This window comes from Asterias amurensis, chromosome 10, assembly GCF_032118995.1.
Source record: "Asterias amurensis chromosome 10, ASM3211899v1".
Classification (NCBI taxonomy): Eukaryota; Metazoa; Echinodermata; class Asteroidea; order Forcipulatida; family Asteriidae; genus Asterias; species Asterias amurensis.
This window is the reverse complement of record NC_092657.1, coordinates 18,026,102-18,047,986: the sequence shown is the minus strand read 5'-3', so window position 1 is coordinate 18,047,986 and position 21,885 is coordinate 18,026,102. Positions and strand designations below refer to the sequence as shown.

General features: G+C 35.8%; 1 pseudogene; it reads left to right on the top strand.

The window, feature by feature from the left end:
* The window catches only part of LOC139942761 (uncharacterized), a 65,869-nt pseudogene extending 49,033 nt beyond the window's left edge, over positions 1-16,836 (top strand).
* Positions 16,837-21,885: the final 5,049 nt, after the last annotated feature.

Below are 21,885 nucleotides of genomic sequence, written 5' to 3'. Positions count from 1 at the left end.
ATAACAATAACAATAACAATACCAATACCAATACCAATACCAATACCAATAACAATAACAATAACAATAACACTAACACTAACACTAACACTAACACTAACACTAACACTAACACTAACACTAACACTAACACTAACACTAACACTAACACTAACACTAACACTAACAATAACAATAACAATAACAATAACAATAACAATAACAATAACAATAACAATAACAATAACAATAACAATAACAATAACAATAACAATAACAATAACAATAACAATAACAATAACAATAACAATAACAATAACAATAACAATAACAATAACAATAACAATAACAATAACCATAACAATAATAATAATATGAAGGGGTTGTTTAGCGTGGCGGACAGTGTTAACATCGAGCGCAGAAGCTTGCATTGTCATGTCAGGAGGACCGAGGAGAGCCTGTTGAAAGTTGGACAAAGGTACACGAGGGCAGACGAAGTTGGGCCGAAGGAATACAAGAGGGAAAGGAAGGAGGAAAGACATAAAGATTGGAGGAACAAACCACTTCATGGCCGGTTCTTGAGGTGTACTGAGGAAGTGGCCAGCAGCAAGTCATGGAATTGGTTAAAGAGTGGAGAACTAAAGAAGGAAACAGAGGGCTTGATTACTGCGGCGCAAGACCAGTCTCTAAGGACAAATGTAATGAAGGCAAGGATAGAGAAAGCAAACGTCTCTCCTATGTGTAGAATGTGCAATAAAGCAGAGGAGACTGTATTTCATATTGTTAGCGAATGCAGTAAGATGGCCCAAACGGAGTACAAAGGAAGACATGACAAGCTGGCCAAGGTGATTCACTGGGATCTGTGTAAGAAGTATGGTGTCAAAGTGCTTGCGAAATGGTACGAACATGTTCCGGAAAAAGTTGTAGAGACCGACCAGGTCAAGTTCCTTTGGGACTTTAACATTCAGACCGATCATGTTATACCACATAGGCGTCCGGATGTTGTGCTATAAGATAAGACGAAGAAGATGTGTCATCTCATTGACATAGCTGTGCCAGGTGATATAAGGGTAGCTTCGAAGGAGATGGAAAAGATCGAGAAGTACCAGGACCTGGCTAGGGAACTTCGTAAGATTTGGCAGGAAAAGGTAAAAGTAGTCCCCGTGGTGGTTGGAGCACTTGGCACCATTCCCAAAACACTGGGGAAACATCTAGATGAAATAGGGACAAATGTGAGGGTAGATCTGTTACAGAAGGCAGCGCTTTTGGGAACAGCGAGGATCCTGAGAAAAACTCTTGAGATCTAAGGCTACGGGACGTAGCCCGACTCGAGGAGTTACCGGCACAAAGGAATATGACATCTTTATACGTCATATTATAGGTTAAAGAATATTAATTTCGTTTTGTACCCATACACCGATGTGTATACTCAGTACTTCCCGAGTCCTGTGAAAAAATATCACAGGCATGTTACTCGGGTGGGATTCGAACCCACGACCCTTGCAATTCTAGAGCAGTGTCTTACCAACTAGACTACCGAGGTTGCCCGGCAGCTAGAGGCAGTTCGAATCCTATGTTTTGGCAGCGGGTACCGCAAAAATCAGCATTGTTTGTTTTGAGTCTAAATGCAGAGTGTTGTAACCCTGAGACAACATACGAGTAGACCTTAATGTAGCCATCCACACTGTTAGAGTGTTGGGCATCATGCAGGACATTACTATCGTTAGCCCATTATGGGCTATGCACTTTCTGTAGGACAAAAAACACAATGTCCACAGATTAGCATTAAACTTTTACAGTTTGAAGATAATGATGGTAGAAAGCTTCCCTCAAAATATTACTTGCTGATGATGTGCTAAATTGTTTGAGAAATGAGTAAAACAACATGTCATGAACATAATTTTCGTCTCAGTGATCATGAGACGAAATCTATTTTAGCATGTTACACGTATTTTCATTACATTGTTTTACTCATTTCTCAAAACCGTCAGCACCCCAGCAACTAAAATGTTAAGGCCGGCTACGCTTTATACTAGCAATGTCTTAAAACGGTGTAAATTAAATGTAAATCTGTGGTCATTGTGTTTTGTGTCACAAAAAGTACCCAAATTATTTTATAAAGATAAATGCCTGATCATTTGATCAACCCCTAGGTTGGTTCAAATGAAATTGAATGATCATTGTGATAGTTATAATAATAATAATAATATTTATTCGGGCAATCACATTTACAAGCACATATACATACATTAAAAAATATTTAAGAAAACAAAGTAAAACAACAGTGGGGTGCCCAGGAGAGCATAAAAGTATAAAAAAATAACTGTCGCCAAAAGGCGTATGTCTCCTAAAACCCTAAAAATACATTAAGGCAAGAGGAGGCATATAAAAAAGCACAGAAGATAATACAAAACACAAAACAATTTAAAAAGGCAAACAAGCAAAGACAAACACAGAAAAACACACCAAAAATGATATACGTAAAAAAAGCAAGTCTATACATCAAAACGGTTTAAGAGCAATACAACAAAATTCCGATGAGGGGACACAAATTAAATGACATTGTGAATTGAATCATAGAATGATTTTCTTCTTTAGATCGGTCTCTATACACGATGTGACCTTTACATTCAAAATCGCCCTCTGTTGACAAAACACTGTACACGTCATATTTCGCCGGGCAAAAAGACGTGTACAGTCTACCCGCAACCCATGCGTTAATAGGCCTATTTGCCCGGTTTTATATGCAGTGTTGATTGTGGTTTTTCATGCGTGACCTCGGTTTGAATGAATAATAAGGACAAAGGGCTTCTGAAATTCAGTCTTTTTTGGCCTTATCTGAAAAGTATTGACAAAAATAATGTAGCAGTACATTCAAATGGAGATTATATCTGTCGTTCTGTATGAAAACAAATCAGTGCAACTTAAAAAAAAAAAAATGCTTCAAAAAGAAAGAAAATAAGTCACAAAAACACGGCAAACTTTCCCGTTATGATTGTCGGCAACAGTCCCCATTTGGTATATATGGATAGAATATTTCATATTCTTCCCGGAAATGTTAAAAGCGAGAACACGTCGTAGCTAGTCCAGTCAGGATACAACGAAAAAACAGCATGATGCCATATCAGTCGATGATGTCATCATCAGCCAATCACCGTGCAGGAAAACCACGCTGTCTAATAGTTGATTTTTTTGTAAAGGGAGTTTTGGATTAACGGTGGAAAGCGTTGTATCCTGACTGGACGAGCTACGATCCGGTCTCGTTTTTGACATTTTCGGGAAGAATATGAAATACTCTATCCATAAATACTATTTGGGGAATGTTGCTGACATTCATAAAGGGAAAATTTGCTGTGTTTTTGTGACTTGTTTTCTGTCTTTTTAAAGCAATTTTTTTTACATACAATTTTATCTTTTTGAAATTTGAGTTGCATCGATTTTTTTCATACATAACGACAGATATGGCCTTCGTTTCAATTTTTACGTCTACTTTAGCTGGCTGTCAAAACAAAAGGTCTTGCCCGGCGGTATATTCGCGAATCGTGTACTTTCTAGGTGGCTGCCAAAACAAAAAGGTTTTGCCCGGTGGTATACGCGCGAATCATGGTTTCGAGTGACGTCAAAGGCCACATCGTCTGAAGGGGCCGGCTCCGTATGTGTGTCGTCACTGACTGAAAACGAATAAACCAAAAGTATCAACTTTATTAGATAAAAATATGTCACTTGTCAATTTATTGACCATTGCTCATTTTCAGTATATGATAATGTATGCAGGTGATTTAACAATAGCATGGCGTCACAGGTGTTGGGTTAAAAGTAAATAATATCGACATCATTTTGGCCATTCACTTAATACGCAGTTATTGACACATTAATTGAATAAATATCAGAACATAAAACGGAGGGTGCACTTTATTATGTTACGTTTTTGTTTGCTTGATAGGTCGGGTTTGGCTCTCCAAGCTGGTAAAAGACTTGATGGATGTGAAGCTGCATCGTTTAATGATGATAAAGACTGCTGGACACAAACCGGTAACGTCATTGCACTTGGTCATGTGCTATATGAAAAACATCCTTACGCTGGTTTCCTGTATGTTGTAGGTCACAAGTTCCCGGCAGGTAAATAATGTATACTGGTGTATGGGTAACATTTTAATAGTGGTATTTAAATATAGTTGGAGAATAATTCATTTTATCACTCACAGAATACATTATTCAGTGGACCCACACAACTGTTGTGGTGCCACCTTGGCTAGTTCAGTAATGCTATGTGGGCTTGCTAAGCCCAGTACAGTTGGTCTTTTCATGACCTTGCACATTTTTCCAGGGTTTTCCCGAGACGTCTTTTTGCAATGGGCGGAGCTCAACAGGTCGCCCTATGCTGCTTATGTGCGGGAACTTCACTTCGGTTCAACTTCCAACCAATTCAACACCCAAATGTTGTACTTGTACTTCGAAAATTTGTAGGAGGGGTGATGTAAATTGATGCAGCCCCGTAAATTACACCGAAATAGCTCATCCCAACCTAAGACAGATGAATGCCATCAAAACGAAATAGAGTGAGATTAGACCAAATAAATTGTGGGTGCTGCAGAACAGCTGTCCCAATGCGGCGACTAAATGAAGTGGCATACCTACTAATGGAACGCCGTTTCATTTCCATCTTCTTTGGGTTAAATGCTCCAAAATATCTGGCTCGAGGATAATCTGTACAATTGTACAAGACTATGCTTTATGTTGTTGTGTGTTGTTCACCCAGCCTGCTGGGGAAATCCAGTTATTTCACCTTTGTAAAGGTCAATCCAGGACCTACTTAGAAATTGACAAAATTGTTCTTGTTCTTAAAATAATTGCTCCCATCAATACATTGCCCTGTAAACTCATTTTCGGGTCATGTCACGAAGGGCAATAATTGTACATGCAGCCAATATAAGACAACTTTCACGAAGGAACAAACATTGACTTGTCAATTTCCGTAAAATAGAGTTGCAAGAAAATCTTTTTTTTTTTTGCTGCTGAGGTGTTCCTTCCTGTTGTATTATGTAGTGCATATGGTTGCCTCCAAATTTACATTTGTAACTAATGTACAAGATAACGTAGTTTTTAAGAAAGAGGTAATTTCTCACTTAAATATTTGAATTGAGTCCAAGACCTAAGCTGAGGTCCCAAATTTAAGCATCTGAAAACACACACTGTGCGAAAACGGTGTTTTATCTTCGATTCATAAATACCTCAGACAATTTCGCTATTCATATTGGTGGAGAGCGCGTCACGTGGGTGTGTATAAACCTTTGTTTATGGCCGGTAAAAAGTGTTAATTTATGGGCGTGACACGCGACCTTGCACCTGTTCTTATAAGACAGTTTCTTCATTCATATCGGTCGAGAGCAATGGCTGAAACCGTTGTGTCACATCACGCGATACGCGCGAGGCGCATAACATTCCCTTATAAGGAGTTGTTTACCAGAGGGCGGTGGAGGGCTTTATCATTTTATAGCTGGAGGGGTGTTGTGATGAAATAAATCATTTAACAATTAACATTTTTGCATTTAATTTACTTTTTGACCAAAAAGTGATGATGTTTTAGGCCGAAAAGGTATTTATGAATAAGGGAATCAATGTGTGGTGGATAGGTTTCAACTAGTGGTTTTATCCCAACGAGGCCTGGTTCTTGATCATTTTATACCGAGACGAAGTCGAGGTAAATTAAAAAGAACCAGGCCTCGGGAGAATTAAACCACTAGTTGAAAACCGATTCAACACACTTTGGGTCCCATTCAAATACCTTTTCGGTCAAAAATATCATCACTTTTTGGTCAAAAAGTAAAATAAATAAAAACAAAAAATTTAAACCTCATGGGCCCGATCAAGGAATTACCACCATCCATCCTCTTTAAATTCAATGTAGTTGTGCCAGGCCCATGTTGTCTGAATTTGTAGATTAGACCCTTCAAAATTTGGTTAAAAAAAATATGTAAAACTGTCCATATTTGTGAGCAGTAAAGTACGGATTTTGTTTGTTAAATTTATTGACTTTTTAAATAATCTTTAAAAAGTAAAACCTCATGGGCCGGGTGTGTTCCTTAAATTTGACCCTCCCGCCGGCGAAATGAGTCTGATGTCAAACGAGTAAATGGTCCTAGTTTGACAGTCGATATTCGAATGTCAAACTTAACTAGTTCCTCCTATGAATGCCAAACAACAGTTACTGGTTTGACATCAAACCCCAATGGTCGGTCTCGGTGAGTCACATGGGTGTTTCACTTGTGTGATAATGGCGGCGTTGCGAAGAGACGGGCTGCTTCCTGAATCCAGATTTATGTCGTGCGCACGAAAGAGAATTCGTGTGCACAAAATATATAAATTTTTTATTTTTGTAAATGTCCCTTTTAGGCTCCGTACAAAAACGATCACTGTTTACAGTATTATTTTATGACACCCCAAAGTATTGTTTCAAATGTTAAACTTGCATCGGAGAGAAAGAATATTGGTTTTTATCCATACACCCTATATTTGCCTGACACTGCTCTAGAATTGCAAAAGTCGTTGGTCCGAATCCAACCCGAGTAAAATGTCCGTGATTTGTTTTCACAGAACACTAGAAAATACTGAGTATATACAGGGCTAACACACATCGACATTTTAATAGTTGTGTGAGAATAATCTGTACAACTGTACCGGACTACGTTTTATGTTGCTGCGTGTGTTGTTCACTCAGCCTCAACGTCCTTGGCACTGGGGATGAACATGTAGGCTGGTTTGCAACATAGGAAAGGAATCAAAAAAATGTTGAGTGGTTTAACTGGTTTGGGTTTTTTGAACAACATGTGGCATACACTCAAGTTACAAGGATCTATGTGTCTTACATAATTATTATGTTAGTTTTTGAGCGATCTATAATCAACGCTTTATTGTAGTTTTTGTTTTTTCAAATTCAAGGGATAACAAGTTTTTTTTTGCATGACAATTTATAATATACTACTTTTTGAGAAAGATCCCTATAGGGATAGGCCCTTGTACCGGGTGAGTGAAAAAAAAAATGCAATTATTAGTTTGGAGTGTATACTTTATGAACAAGAGCAATGTTGAACAATAATGTACATTTCTAAGTATAGTAGACCAGCCAAACTTTAAAAAGTGCTCTAGAAAAAAAAATAATAAAAAAAAAAACGGCATAGTTTGTTATTGGCTGGCATCCATGCTAGAAGTATGGATCATGGGCTCGGGAAGACGATTAGGGTGGATGCCCAGCTTGATTTTGTATTTTAAGGTAATTTGGGGGTAAAAAGGTCAACAAAGGTCAAAAATCAATATTTTCAAAATTGGTGTCAAATTTATTCACATTTTGATAGATCTATCCATAAAATGTATTTTTAACTTTATGTTGATACTACAAACCTATGTAATTAACGTATAAATATTGACCTTATGCACAAATGTATAGCAAAACGAAGTGTAAAAGTATGATTATCTTGAAAAGGGTACATTTTGAGTACACCAATTGTTTTTGCACTCCCTATCCTCATTGGTGCATATATTGGTTCCAAACAACATTTTTTGAAAGGTAAATATACCCAGGCAGTTTTTGAGAAAAAACAAATTTCAAATACCACCTTCATGTGGGGGTCTTAACGACTCATTTTAAGGTCAAAATTTCAAATAAGGCAAAACAAACTACGATGGATCCAACCATTTGAGGATATGTGTATATGTACCTCAACCCGACCAGGAGGGCTGTTTAAAATAGCTCCAAAAAGACAAACTAAACCAATCTACACTAACAAACCAATCTTCACTGATGACCAAGAAGAGATACATGATTATTATGAATGCCATGTTCAGGGTAAGATTCATTGAATATAAAAGACTCGGGTGGGATTACCATCCACGACCTTGCTCGGCTATAGCAGGTGCATTACCACTAGGCTACCGAGCTAGCCCACGTCGGGGAAAACAAAAACAAAAACGTTTTAATGGGAAACATCTTTCTCTCTACATTTTAATAAAAGACGAAAAAGGTAGCAAAGCCGGGTACTAAGACTTTAAATAAAAATAATCACAGTTCGTGTTTTCTATGAAAGATGTTTCGATTATTTTAAACTTTTTCAAATCGCTCTGTTTATTCCCCCAGACTGTCAGGCTTTGTTGGATGCTGGTAACAAAGACAATGGTATATACACTATCCATCCCTTCCAGAATAACGAAGGAATCAAGGTGCTTTGTGATATGACGAACCATACCGGCTGGATTGTAAGTCAGCACTCATTTGGGAATGCATCTCACTCATGTAGATTCAAAGACATCTTAAACAGTCCGCCAACTCCGAAGCAAAATCTTATTTAACTTTAGTTGTATCCAAGCATGCTTGATGCTCTCAAGGTTACATTACGCCAATAAACACACTTGGGTAAACCGTTCCTTTGAACATTCTGATCATCTAATTGGAATGCTCTTCTACCGCACCTCAGACTAAAAAGAACTCTCTCCAGCTTCAAACCATCCTAAGAACTGACTTGTATGATGTTGTATAGCACGACAAATCATTATTTTTTTCAGAACTGTTAACAAATGAAATAATGTGCTTAACCCTCCGAGCCGGCCTGATAAAAAGAATTGTACATGCTGGATCCACATAGTGTTTGAATTGTGCACACATAATGTTTTAATGGTATGACCATTTCTCTGTAACCACACCTTAACTATTTAAGCGTTTGTTGAAAACAAAATCACACGTAAAAATTAAAATTTTACGTATTCAAATGATTAAGTGTTTGCGAAAACAGTATTTAATTGTGTGTATTATAATGAGAAAATATAGACTAATGGCGTCCCCTTAATATTTGTTTACATTTGACTTAATTCAACCAGAAACCAGCTGCATTACCAGAAATCGGTTCTTAAAAAACAAAATTGATCCACACTTGTTGTAATAACTTTAAGAAAAAAAGGATCGCCCTTTCGCCCACGCCTCCCTAAATATAATTTTTACTATTATATCTTTTTCGAATAGTTTAAATTAGCTTCATTTTATCAGGAAAAGAAAAGAACAGTTTACCGATTTTTTTTTTTTACATTTTGAAGTTACCTGGTCAAAATAGCTAAATGAAGATCAATCTGACTGTCGATGAAAACAATTATCTTAACAAAACAAAATGTTACGTTTGTTTCAAGGTGGTCCAGCGACGCTATGACGGATCGGTCAGTTTCAACCGCAGTTGGGCAGAATACAAGAAAGGCTTTGGGTCAATGGATGGTGAGTTCTGGCTTGGTAATGAGATTCTACATGAGCTGACTGATGCTGAAGGGAACTGGACAATCAGTCTGGACCTAACCAATGAAGATAACATGACCGGTCATTTGCTGAAGAAACAGTTTCACGTCGGACCTGGCGATTACACCCTGCTTCTGGAGCACTCCGGGATACAACAAAGTGGTATGTGTAACGTGTGATTTGTATTCACCATAACCAAGGCTCCACTTATTATGTTAGGATTAAGGCTATATTCAAGGCTCAATTTAATGTAGTGTTGAACAAAATCTTAAACATTTGTCTTTAACTTTATAGGCAATGTTTTGAAGGGCATGTTCTCTAATTATTATGTTGCATTAAATGCTAACATTTCAAAACCGCCATTCAATTTAAAATTAAATTTTGCTAAATATATTTACCGTTTGTCGACCACTGAGAAAAGTTCAAACGAAAACTATTATAGTTTCATCAACAGTTTCTAGTTAGCAGATATTGTGGATACTATTACCAGGGCTCCACTGGTTATATTGATAGTCTATCAAGGTTATTTTAAAGGCTCCATTTATTGTAATTTTTTTAAAGAACAAATTGTAAAATATTTGTTTGTAAAACACAAACTACGTTTTGACGGGCCTGTTCTTAATTACTATGTTGCTTTATGTTAACGTTTTAAAACCGCCATTCAATTTAACACTAAAATTGATACAATTAAATCTGTTAGTTGACTCCGGGAAAAAATCTAAACGAAGCTATTATTAATTCAACAGTTACTTAAAATAACTAAAGGCTGAATTGTTTTTGTTGTTTTCTTTCCAGTTGGTAGATATTGTGGACACAAATTAGGAATGGAAGACGGGAGCATCTCTGATGATAGGATTACAGCATCTAGTCAATATGTTTACTGGTATCCGCCACGCAGTGCACGACTGAATATGAACGGTTGTTGGGCACCACCTGAAAAACAAGGTTCATGGCTTCAAATAATGTATATGGGTTTAGAGCCTGTGCATATTGAGGGCGTCATCACACAGGGCAGTTCATCCGGTTATTACTGGATGACACACTACCAGGTACAATACAGCATTGATGGCACTGCATGGCTGTATGTGAATGAGGCCTCTACTCCACAGGTAAGAGTACTCGGCAAAGACACCTTCCATCCAGACATGTAATCATGTATTGACACTCCAATTAAGCTATACAACTATTATTCATGACCAAAAGCTTAATTATCATTTTTATTTCTTTATTTGTTTCCACCCCTGTTTTTTTACAGACATTCGTTGGCAACACTGATACAAACACCCCTTACCAATATTCATTAAAAACACAAACACTCCAATATTGCAGTACAGCCGTTAGTTGTAACCAAAGTGTTATTAATCATTTTGTATTTATTTGTGTCTCCACCTCTGGTTTGAATTTATTTTTACAGACATTCATTGGCAACACTGATGGAAACACCCCAGTTACCAATATATTCCAGCAGCCTATTCAAGCACGGTACATCCGCATCAGACCAACAGCCTGGAACCGCCACCCATGCCTACGTATTGAACTCCTTGGCTGCAGAGGTATTGTTTCAATCAATCACCACGGTTTCAAATGTCAGGCTTATTGTACATAATCTCACTATAAAAGGATTGGGGTACTTTTTGTAACACAAAACTCAAAGTCTACCGATTTACATTTACATTTAACTTACACAGATTGATGATAATGTCAGTAGAAAGCTTATATAAAAGATATTACTTGCTGATGTGCTGTAATTTTTAAGAAATGAGTAAAACAATGTCATGAAAATACGTTGTACATGCTAAAACAACACCAAGGGAAGCTTTCTACAATTTTTGTTTTCAAACTGTGTAAATCTGATGACATTTGGTGTCGTCCTAAAAAACAGTACACAGACCCTTAAAACGAGACACGCCTAACTGATTTCGAACGTAAGTCTATAAATCTCATCTATAAAGCAACTAGAAAACAATTTATTGCCAGACTTGCACAGAACACTGAACATAACAAATTCGGTGCATCAGCTGCAAACCAACAGCCTGGAATACTTAAGATATTGAGCTCAGTGGCTGCAAAGGTAAAGGATATAATTTAATGATGTATGCTTTTGACCACTCACCACGTTCTCCAAGAACACGAAGTCATAAGATTGAGACATTCAAAACTGTACTCGAGTATGAGTTGAGCACAGTATAAATCAAGTACATTGCAAAAATATAGAAATGGTAAAAAGTCGTAAAGTCAGAATATGTTTGCACTCAACCTCACTCCTCTTCAAAGTTACTGTAAACAATTATTAGACTACACATTAGCTAATATTATGAACATGTACTATAAAGCCAAATTAAAACGTGTTTCTAAAGTAAACCATGGTCTTAATAAGAGTTAATTAAAATTAAACAATTCTTAAGTTCACAAGACCATCTTAAAAATTCGCATAAACTGAATGTTTTCAATAAAGGCTGGTTTGATGGAACACTATGAATTTGTTTATTTTCTCAGTCCATGAAGTTTGTCAGCAGAAGCTTGGAATGGAAGATGGTACCATCCCTGATGGAAGCATAACGACATCGTCTACTGATGACCAGAAATGCAGTTGGAACACTTACGGACGGCTAGATTTGTACGGTGGCTGGTGTCCCACATTGAATGACACAGACAGTGCATGGTTCCAAGTGGATCTACATCACCCGGTATTGATTCAAGGTGTTGTTACACAGGGTAACTTCTACAACTGGTACCGGGTTACAGAGTTCATCGTATCTTACGGTGACACTGAGCAAGACATGCGCTTTATAGGAGGTGCAGAAAAGGACAATGCACAGGTATGACGTTATAAATACATGGCAGAAAACCGTTCAATGCAGAATATTGAATGAGTATTAACGACACCATATGTAATTGATTACGAAAATATATTATTTATTGACCATCGATTCACTAAAACGGCAATTTTACTATTCCTCCATAATCAATAATTCTTTTGTTTTACATATGGAAACGGAATGAACTTTTAAACCAGATTTTGTAGAAAAACAATTGTTTATAACACTGTTTATCAGCATGTTTTACCAAAATTAATAGCAACTGCTCTAGTAAGCGTCTGCATGCTTTAACAATCTCAACTAAAACAAAATCGATTTCGTGTATTGAAGCTGCGATTCACATGACCTTGGCGGAATCAAACTGTTCTGTTCTGAAATAGCTCTTGATATTGAGCATCACATTGTTTTCTTAACAGAGATTTTCCGGAAATACAGATATGACTACAAAAAATACCACTATGTTCAATGAGGGAATCAGAGCGCGCTACATCCGCATCATACCAACTGGGTATTATACTACTTCTGGATTTTCGACTCGTCCTGGGTTGCGTGTTGAACTCCTTGGATGTAATGGTAAAGTTGTAAAAGTGATTATTTTATTTATTTATTTATTGATCCCGTTGATTTGTACAACATCAAAGTAACCATAATACTTCTTTAGTTTGATTTGTTGAAACTTTGTGTTATGTTTCACAGCAAGACTCAAAAAGCACCAAAGTGCCCTCGCCGTTGGGATACGTCTCATTAAGCAAACACTTACTTGATTCATATTGATCTCAAATGACAACATTACTAAAAACAATCGCTGCAAATACTTTGTTTTTTATCTAAACATGTATAATCTCTACATGTATTAACTATTGATATAAGTATGTGTTATGTAAAAATGCATAGCACGCACATAATGCTCATTTTTTGTTTGAAACAATTTGTTTTATTTTGATGGAGCAAGGAACAACAACTAGCAAAGTCCCGGGCCAAGTACAACCTGTTAGTTCCATAATTTGAGATTACTTTGTTTTGTCAAAAGCGTTTAAGTCACTTGCTTGTGTGTGGGTTTTTTGTTTTTCTTCTTCTTTTTTCGAAACATACCGTTATGTCCAGAAATCTTATATTATTGTGTTGCCTTTATTACATCTGATACAGAACGATTCTTTTGTTTGAATCGTCTCGGAATGGGAGATGGCAGCATTCCAGACTACAGAATCACAGCATCAAGTACACAGCAGAGGGAAGATGGTAACTGTCAACCAAGCAATGCACGACTCACTCAATCAGCAAACAGTGATACTATTGGCTGGTGCCCTGATCCTAATGACATCAACCCATGGTTACAGATTGATCTCGAAAGTAATGTCATAGTAGAGGGAATTATGATGCTGCAGGGATCTGATCAGGTAATCAATGAAGATGTGAGTCATGGGTACCGGCTGGAGTACAGTGATGACCAGAACACTTGGCATACTTTGGGTTCAGCACAGGTAAGAACATACATGTTTAATGTAAACTGATTAGGTTATTGGAACCTAATTATGTCAACCTGTCAAGCTTCTTAAGTCTGCTTCAATTCGCATTCTCGCATTTTGCTCCTCACACCTGGAATGCACTCACCATCTCAATCAGAAGGGAGTCAGACTTTCCATGCAAATTCGAGAAGTGTATCAAACATTATTTTTACCCAATGTTCTTGATGAATTGGCGCTTTATAATGGTTTCACAAATCCATTAAGTCCGACTCTAAGAGCTGACAAGCAAAACTACTCAAACGGATTTGGTTGATCTTGTTCAACTTGTTTGTGGACAACCACAATGTCGCTGTGCCAAAGATAGTATAGTTAGCTTCTATGGCTACTTTTTAGCTACACATTTTGTATTTTGTTTAAATCAGACTTATGGTCTCGAAATCAATTCAACTGTTGTGATATGCACAGTTGAATTGATTTCGAGACCATAAGTCTGATTTGAACAAAATAGAAAAATGTGTATTGATAATTCTGCTTTGCTTAGTTAAATGGTTTTTGTTTTACTAGTGAGTGACATGCTATTTGATGGAGATAGCATGATCATAATTTGTAGTTTTTGTTTCTTAACAGATTATCCGAAGAAACACCGCAGCAGACTCGGAAGCTACCATCATGTTCACTCCACCAATCACTGCTCGTTATATCCGCATCACACTAAACCAGACTGATGGCTCTCTGTGGATACGTGTTGAACTACTAGGGTGCAAAGGTTAGTTCTAACGAGATGTCTGAGACACATTGTCTTTAAAACAAGTTATATTCGTCTAAATATAACAGTGAACTGATCGTGAAAACTGTGTACATACATAAACAAACAAATCAAACACAGCAATATTTTAAACATTAAAAGGGTGATTGACAAAGTTACAATTTATAATTTTAAAGTGTACATATTTGAATGAGTTTTGCTCATCTTTTTGAAGCAACTTACAACTCTAAAACCAAGATTGTTCTCGAATAGTTAAGGTAAATTCACGTTCTGTAATCTTTCTTTAAAGTTATGGCAATAACAACTTATTTGATTGATAAACAGAACTGTTTCCCCCCACAAACTTTCGATCTGAAAATTGGTTCTTACGCTAATGTCTCTCCGTTTTGTTCTCTTAGTATGGACAAGTGTTTTTGCTTTAATTGCTCTGGATGATCAGAAATTTATCAAAAGCTTGGTGATTTTTTTATTTATCATGTTCAAAAATTAGTTTTTTTGTTGATGAAGTATTTATAAACTCGATTGATGAACCAAAACCAAATTTGTTTATTTAACTCACGAACCAGAGCCCAGTTTGAGCCTATCGTGTTATAGAGAAGCCTTTTACAAAGACAGTCCAGAACTTTACAGAACTGGAGAACAACGCATTAAATTCAAATATTCAATCAATCAAATGTTTGTATTTACAGTACGCTGGGTATGTAGACAACGCCTTCTTAAGCAAGCCCATATCATTCCAGACGAGTCACCACGGCTTCAGATTGACCTGCTGTTAGTAACTCTAGTTGAGGGAGTCATAGCACAAGGGGAAAATGAAACGTCATTTCAAGTAGAATACAGCCTCGATAACGTTACCTGGGTCAACGTCAGCCACCAGGGAGCACCTGGAGGAGAACCTCAGGTAAATGGTTCTGTCATTGCACAAACAAAATTGGTTTTGTAAAGGGGCACATCGGCTGAATTGGGCTATTAGGGCTACAGCATAGACTAAGATAATGACTTCAAAGGTCTGCCAGGAATGGAGAAGAGCAGTCACTATAACAATATTATTTATGATCCTACACCACTAAATTGCGTATACGGTGAGCCGGTGTGACTCTTTAAATTGACGAGTTTTGTTTCTGGCGGAGTTGTTACTCAACTTAGCTTTAAACAAGGACAATTGATAATCCCAGAAGCTCGTATGCACAAGGAACATTGCAACATTATGAACAATGTTTTACTTTGTGATTAAATAAAAGTAAAGGTATAAACCAAATTTGCCTTAATCATGTTGTTCTATCTCCTGTGCTACAGACATTCCATGGTAATACTCTGGAATCCGCACCACTAACCAACGTGTTTAAGCAGCCGATCCGAGCACGCTTCATCCGTGTGACTCAAACAGACGTCGGACATCCAGCCGTAAGCATTGAACTCGTTGGATGCGGAAGTAAGTTCCTTGAAAGTAATAACCCAACTGAATTGTAATTCCAGCTGCTGGTGTTGTTTTACTTGTTGGTTTGGCTTTAATCTTAATATAAAGAAATAAAAACGATCTGAAACGTGTGTAAAACAAGCCTTGTATTAAAGTGTTTTGAAACAGTATAGCCTGCTAATTTACACCTTTCAGTATAGCCTGCTAATTTACACCTTTCAGTATAGCCTGCTAATTTACACCTTTCAGTATAGCCTGCTAATTTACACCTTTCAGTATAGCCTGCTAATTTACAACTTTTAGTATAACTTATATTCTAGAACACGCGTGCAGTAACTTAAAAAAATATATATATATATCAGACATTAAAAATTGCTTACTTAATTTTTGAAAAAGTACCTTTAAAAGAGCATCAAATGATATTTGTATTTTATTTTGTTTTTTCCAGATGATATTCTTGAGACTGCCAACAATCAAGCCTTCAGCATTCACCATCATACAGATAATAACCAACACGACACAAACTGCCCAGGTCTGAATAGTGAAGGAGGATGGTGGTTTAATAGATGCTCTGGTATACCTGGTGTAGATAATAACCTTAATGCTGAATATATCCAACCTGGTGATACTAAGGGTCCATACAAACGAGTTATTAGAGCTACTGAATGGAATGGGTCTCGTATTGTAAAGACTGGAATCAAAATACGCCGCCAATCTCCACCTCGTGGCTAAAAATATTTCAGGATGAAAATTTGCTAAGCCCATTGACAGTCAAATGATTAGGAAACGCACAATCGCATCTTGGTGCGTTTATTTGTCAAATTGAAAAGCTGTTCAGCCGAGTGTTAAACATGTGTTACAAAAATCCATTTAAAATTTGGTCTTTCACCGTCAAAAGATCAAGAAACGCAGACTAGTATGTTTGTGCATTATTTATCATACTCACATACGGTTTGCCATACAAGATGGCGACTTTTCATGGCAAAAAGGGTTATTCAATACGGTCTATCAGCTAAAACAAATCGAATGCAGCATGACTGGTAACCTGGTATTTTACTTGTCTCAAAAATGTTAAAGGAACACATTACCTTGGATCGGACGAGTTGATCTATAAAAAGCGTTTGTAACCGTTTGTTGTAAAATGCGTATGGTTAGAAAAATATTGTAAAAGTAGAATACAACGATCTACACAAATATGCCTCGAAAATGCGTGGTTTTCCTTTTACCTCGTCGACTAACAAGGTCGGCCATTTATGGGAGTCAAAATTTTGACTCCCATAAATGGTCGACTGTGTTAGTTCGCGCAGTAAAAGGAAAACCACGCAATTTCGAGACAAAATTGTGTGGATAATTGTATTCTACTTTTAAAACATCTTTCCAACCATATGCATTTTATTAAAAAAAAAGTTACAAACGCTCAGTTATAGACCAACTCGTCCGATCCAAGGCAACGTGTTCCTTTAAACAGAAGCAAGCTCACACACCAATGAGAGCGGACCACTTGCTCCATGACTTGTTTATTCTTTTAAGAGATGCAAAGCTTTACTACGATTGTAGAGTGTATCAACCGCAGCCTGAAGTTAAATTGACATTCACATTGAGTAAGAACCGATTGGCGGTTTGGAATTATACGGCGTATTCAGATCAAGCTCTTAGTGTTTTAACAAAAACTGCTTTCGGCTGAAAATATATTTTTAGATTACGTAATTTAATTTGCCAGGTTTGCCCTACAATCTTTATTTATTCATATTGTGCACTTATTAGGCATTGTTTCAATCAGAGTAATTTTGAATTGTATTTCGTAGATAGCTGCTGAAACCATTTTTTAAAATTCAGAAGAAGTTATCACATTAATGTTAAGTTAAATAAACTTTTCGTACACAAGGGATACCTAAAAACAAACTGCTAAATAAGTTACAGTTACTCTACGGTTTAGGGGAAACACAGGTGGAAATGAATTTATGGGCAATGAGTGGGGTTTAACTTAAGGAAAACAAAACCTTTGTAATTGATTTGAATTTTACAAAGTTCCAATTTTAAGAATGGTTTCTTGTAGAGGTTGATGTAAACAACAATATTTAAAAGGGTTTTATGAATATAGCGAACGGATTATTTAAATTAAAGGAAGAAGTATTAAGTAGTTAGCAATGCCGCTTTAAAAAATTATAACTTTATACAAATGTTCAGTGACTTTATCAAAATCACGCAAATGTAATACTTTGACTGTTTTTTTTCTACAAACAAAACGGCACAGCGTTTTGTCCCTTTTACCCAGCAAGTTAACTTGTCAAACAGCCATATCAAACAATGCGTACCGTGGTAAAATGAAACAGTTGCCATGGTAATACGTTAACCTTTTCAGTTTGTTCACCTGTATATGTAACATTAAAACAAGTCTCTTAAAACAAGTCACGAGCTTTGTGTTGATCAACATCCCCCTAACATACCATAACAACATTGAAGGAAAATGATTACATTGTGTTCCCATGCCTAATTCTCGATGGTTTTAATGTCATTTCGTTAGAGATACTGTAAGGGCCTTGTCACACAAGGTCAATTTACATGGAGGCAAACCAACTGCAGTGAATGTTACAGGACTACTTTGGTGGCAAATTTGTCAAACAATGCAGTTCCGTTTCCAGTTGGACAAACAACTTAGCCTTGCAAGGGAAATATTTGTTCTTGAAATTTGAACAGAAACCTTCAAACATATCATTATGTATACAACTTTTAACAACGACTGCTGAATGATAAATGAACAGAGAAGTTGTATCTGTGCTTTTACATAGGTGGAAATACTTTAACAAAACTTTTGTTTTCCATCTTAAGTATTACATTTCAGCTTGATTCAAGAACTTCTGTCACATGCAATTTTCACTAAATTTTAACTTATTTTAATTAATATCTGCACCTATCAATATTTGTGTGTTAAGGTAGTATTATATTGGTGTTGATTAATATGGTAAGTTATTGGTAAAATTGTCATCTCATAAACCATTTTCAAGACTAAGTTTTAAAAAGAAATGTTTTTAAAATTAAATACATGAAAGCTGCGATTGAGTAGAAGAATAACAACAGTTTCATATTTGTCAACAAAGCAAACATGGCAAAAATCCTTAAAAGAAACATTACGTTTTACCAAACTGTGGTAAAAAAAAGCTTTGTTTTAGGAAGGGTTTCTGATTTTAAGTGTTGTAATTCAATTGTAATTGTTTTGAAAAGTTCCTAAATTTAGGGGAAAAGTGTTTATTTTAGTGGTGGTACTTGCCGTTAATTGTTTAACAAATTCAGTAACTAAGGCAATGGGTTGGATTCAAATCCCGGTCGCTGGGTATGTATGGCTAGATGGAAGATATATAGTTATTGTGAGTGTTTGGATTAAGTTATAGTGACTTATAAGTGACAACATGTCTGTCTACAGAGAGCTGAAATGGTTTAGGGGATAAAACAATAATCCGCAAAACTGATGGAAATTGTCAACAAAACAACCAATGTTGGTGGTATGTGTCAATGTAATCAAATAAGAATTACAAGCAAGCAAACTCAAAACGAGACAAACACATGAACACACTTGATAGTTAACGGTTAAAATAGGTCACAGCTACTTGTTAAAAATCATTCAACTAAATTTTAAGTAAGAAGTAGATCATTATTGAGCTCTCCTACTGCCAGTTTTCAAAAATTTACAAAGTCTCTTGGTTTTAGTGGAGCAAAACATGATAAACTAGACTAAAATGGTACCAGAAAGATATCTGTTGAACAAAGAGAATATTATTATAATTAACATTTATTTCTGAACACTGACCTTTAAAAGTTAAAGGCAAACGATGGTAGCGAGCATCAACTGGTATTTGTTTTATAGTTCGCTATTGTAAGCAACGGAGTTAATTTACATCTGGTGACCAAGCAGGTCCTTTACACTATCGCAGACGGTTTGTTAAAGCTTTCAATTCTGAACAAATCACAATCAAATGAGAAATCAATAATCTTTATCTAGGTAACCTTATTATATAATCAGTCATGAGAAGATTTAAACCTTTCAACATTTGTTGAGTTATTATGTATTATTATATCGATGTATGTATTAATGGTAATAGTTGAAATCATTGTTAAATGCTAGAATTCTCTTTTGATGAATTAAACAAACATCAAAATGCTAACGACCAGGAAAACGAGTTGGACGACTTAGGGTTTTACTATTTTCTGAGTAAACAAATAATGTATTGAAAATAATGAAATACAACAATACAAAAAAAAAAAAAAAAAACATTTTGCAAAAAGCAATGAACGTTTATTGATATTGATACTCAAGAATTCAAGCTTTAATAATGGTTTCTTCTGATTTAAGAATGTCTTATTTAAACGTAACTTTATCAAGCTAACAAAAAAATTAGACCTAGATTTTACTTCAATTGCATGTTTTAATTGAATGTTTTTATTGCACTGGAATCAAAGTAAAGTGGCAAAGATAATCGGTTTGTGGGTTCGAATCTTTGTCGATACAAAAAGGTTTCAGGCCATCAAATAATGCCTCGATAAATAGGGCTGTAAAATGATTAAGATTACCGGTAACACTTACCAATCAAAAAGGGGGCCAAACTGCTATGTTGTTGAATAATCAAAAACAAACCATTATCCTTGCCACTTTTAAAATCTTACATTTTGTTCCTCGATTGTGATTTGCATCGTAAAGTAAACTTGTTGGTAGTAACTAATAATAGACCGTGTAAGTCCAACGACGACAAATCTCTCATTACTTTTTATTTTATTGAAAGGTTTGCGGTAACAACATGTAACGATAATCTTTAAATGAGTTGTGGTGGTTCTGAAAAGAACCGTTGCAACGCGTTGGTTGCACTGTTTTTAAAGACCCTAAAATATGTTGTGGACTTAATACTTTAAAACTTAGAACCAAACATTTATTTATTTTTTTATTTATTTTTTACTATCATGTTTTTTTTTTTTTTTTTTTTTTTTTTTTTACGCGATTCATTGGATAAAATTTAGTATTACATCACCATACAAGTGCACAAAACTGTAAAGCTGCTTTTAAAAGTTTCAGGAAGTCAAGATTGTATCGAGGTCGACTTACACAGTCTATTGATTTTTTTGTGGAAATGTACGTACAGTATGTCTTTAGTGTTGTTATTTAAATTCAGCTATTGTCCATGCGCATTTGCTGGGGTTCATCACACACTAATTTTGTGTATACATGTTTTGTTAATTTTCCCCTAAGTGACCAAAACTCGTTACTAAACTGTGCATTTTATAACTTATGAATGAAATCTCTGTGTCGAAAACAAATGTGTACTCAGTAGAAAAATAAAGTTGACTTAAAAGGAAGAATTGCAATGGTCGATAAAGGTCGATAATAATTATAACGTCACTATTCAAGTGCGCAAAACTGCACGCTGTAGCTGTTTTGTCTAGGTTTAAAGACGTCCAGATTCTCTAGAGGTCGACTTACACAGTCTATTGAAGTTGTGTGGTTATGTGATTACAGTATGTAGTATTTGTTCAAACTTAAAGTAATGTTTTGTCTTGTACAATGCTGGGGTCCATTACCATTATATAAAATCGTTGTTAATTTCCCCTTTGTTTACCATTACCCGTAATGTAATGTTTCAAATATAAGAAGACAACAAATATTACTTCTGGGTAGGGAAAATAGAACATTTTAAAAGACAACTTTGTCAAACAAAATTCGGTGTCAAAAACAAACAAATAAAGGTTATTTTAACTTAAACAAACTTTAAACTAAATCAGATACCCAATGTTTGTGTTATCGTATTGGTCACTAGACAAACCGATCATTTCAGTGAAATGTATTAACAACAGGTTGTCAATTATCTACGATTTTGGTTTGTTTATCTTTTTGGCTATAAACAGCAAATTTTCTTGAAGATGCCTTCAAAGTTGTTAAATAATGCTGTTTTTCCATAAAATATTTCAGGAAGAACAAAGTGAATGTTGCACAAACTTAGCCAAAAAGAGAAGAGGATAGATTTGTTTATACTTTTGTGCCAAAATCAAGCTGAAAAACGGGAGGATTTATTGTTTTTCCTTTGGTGCTCCAATTTTCAACTGTACAATTTAGCAAATAAACAAACATTTAAAAATGCAGATAAATGTGAACCTTGTAATATTCTTTAAAAGGGGGATTAAGC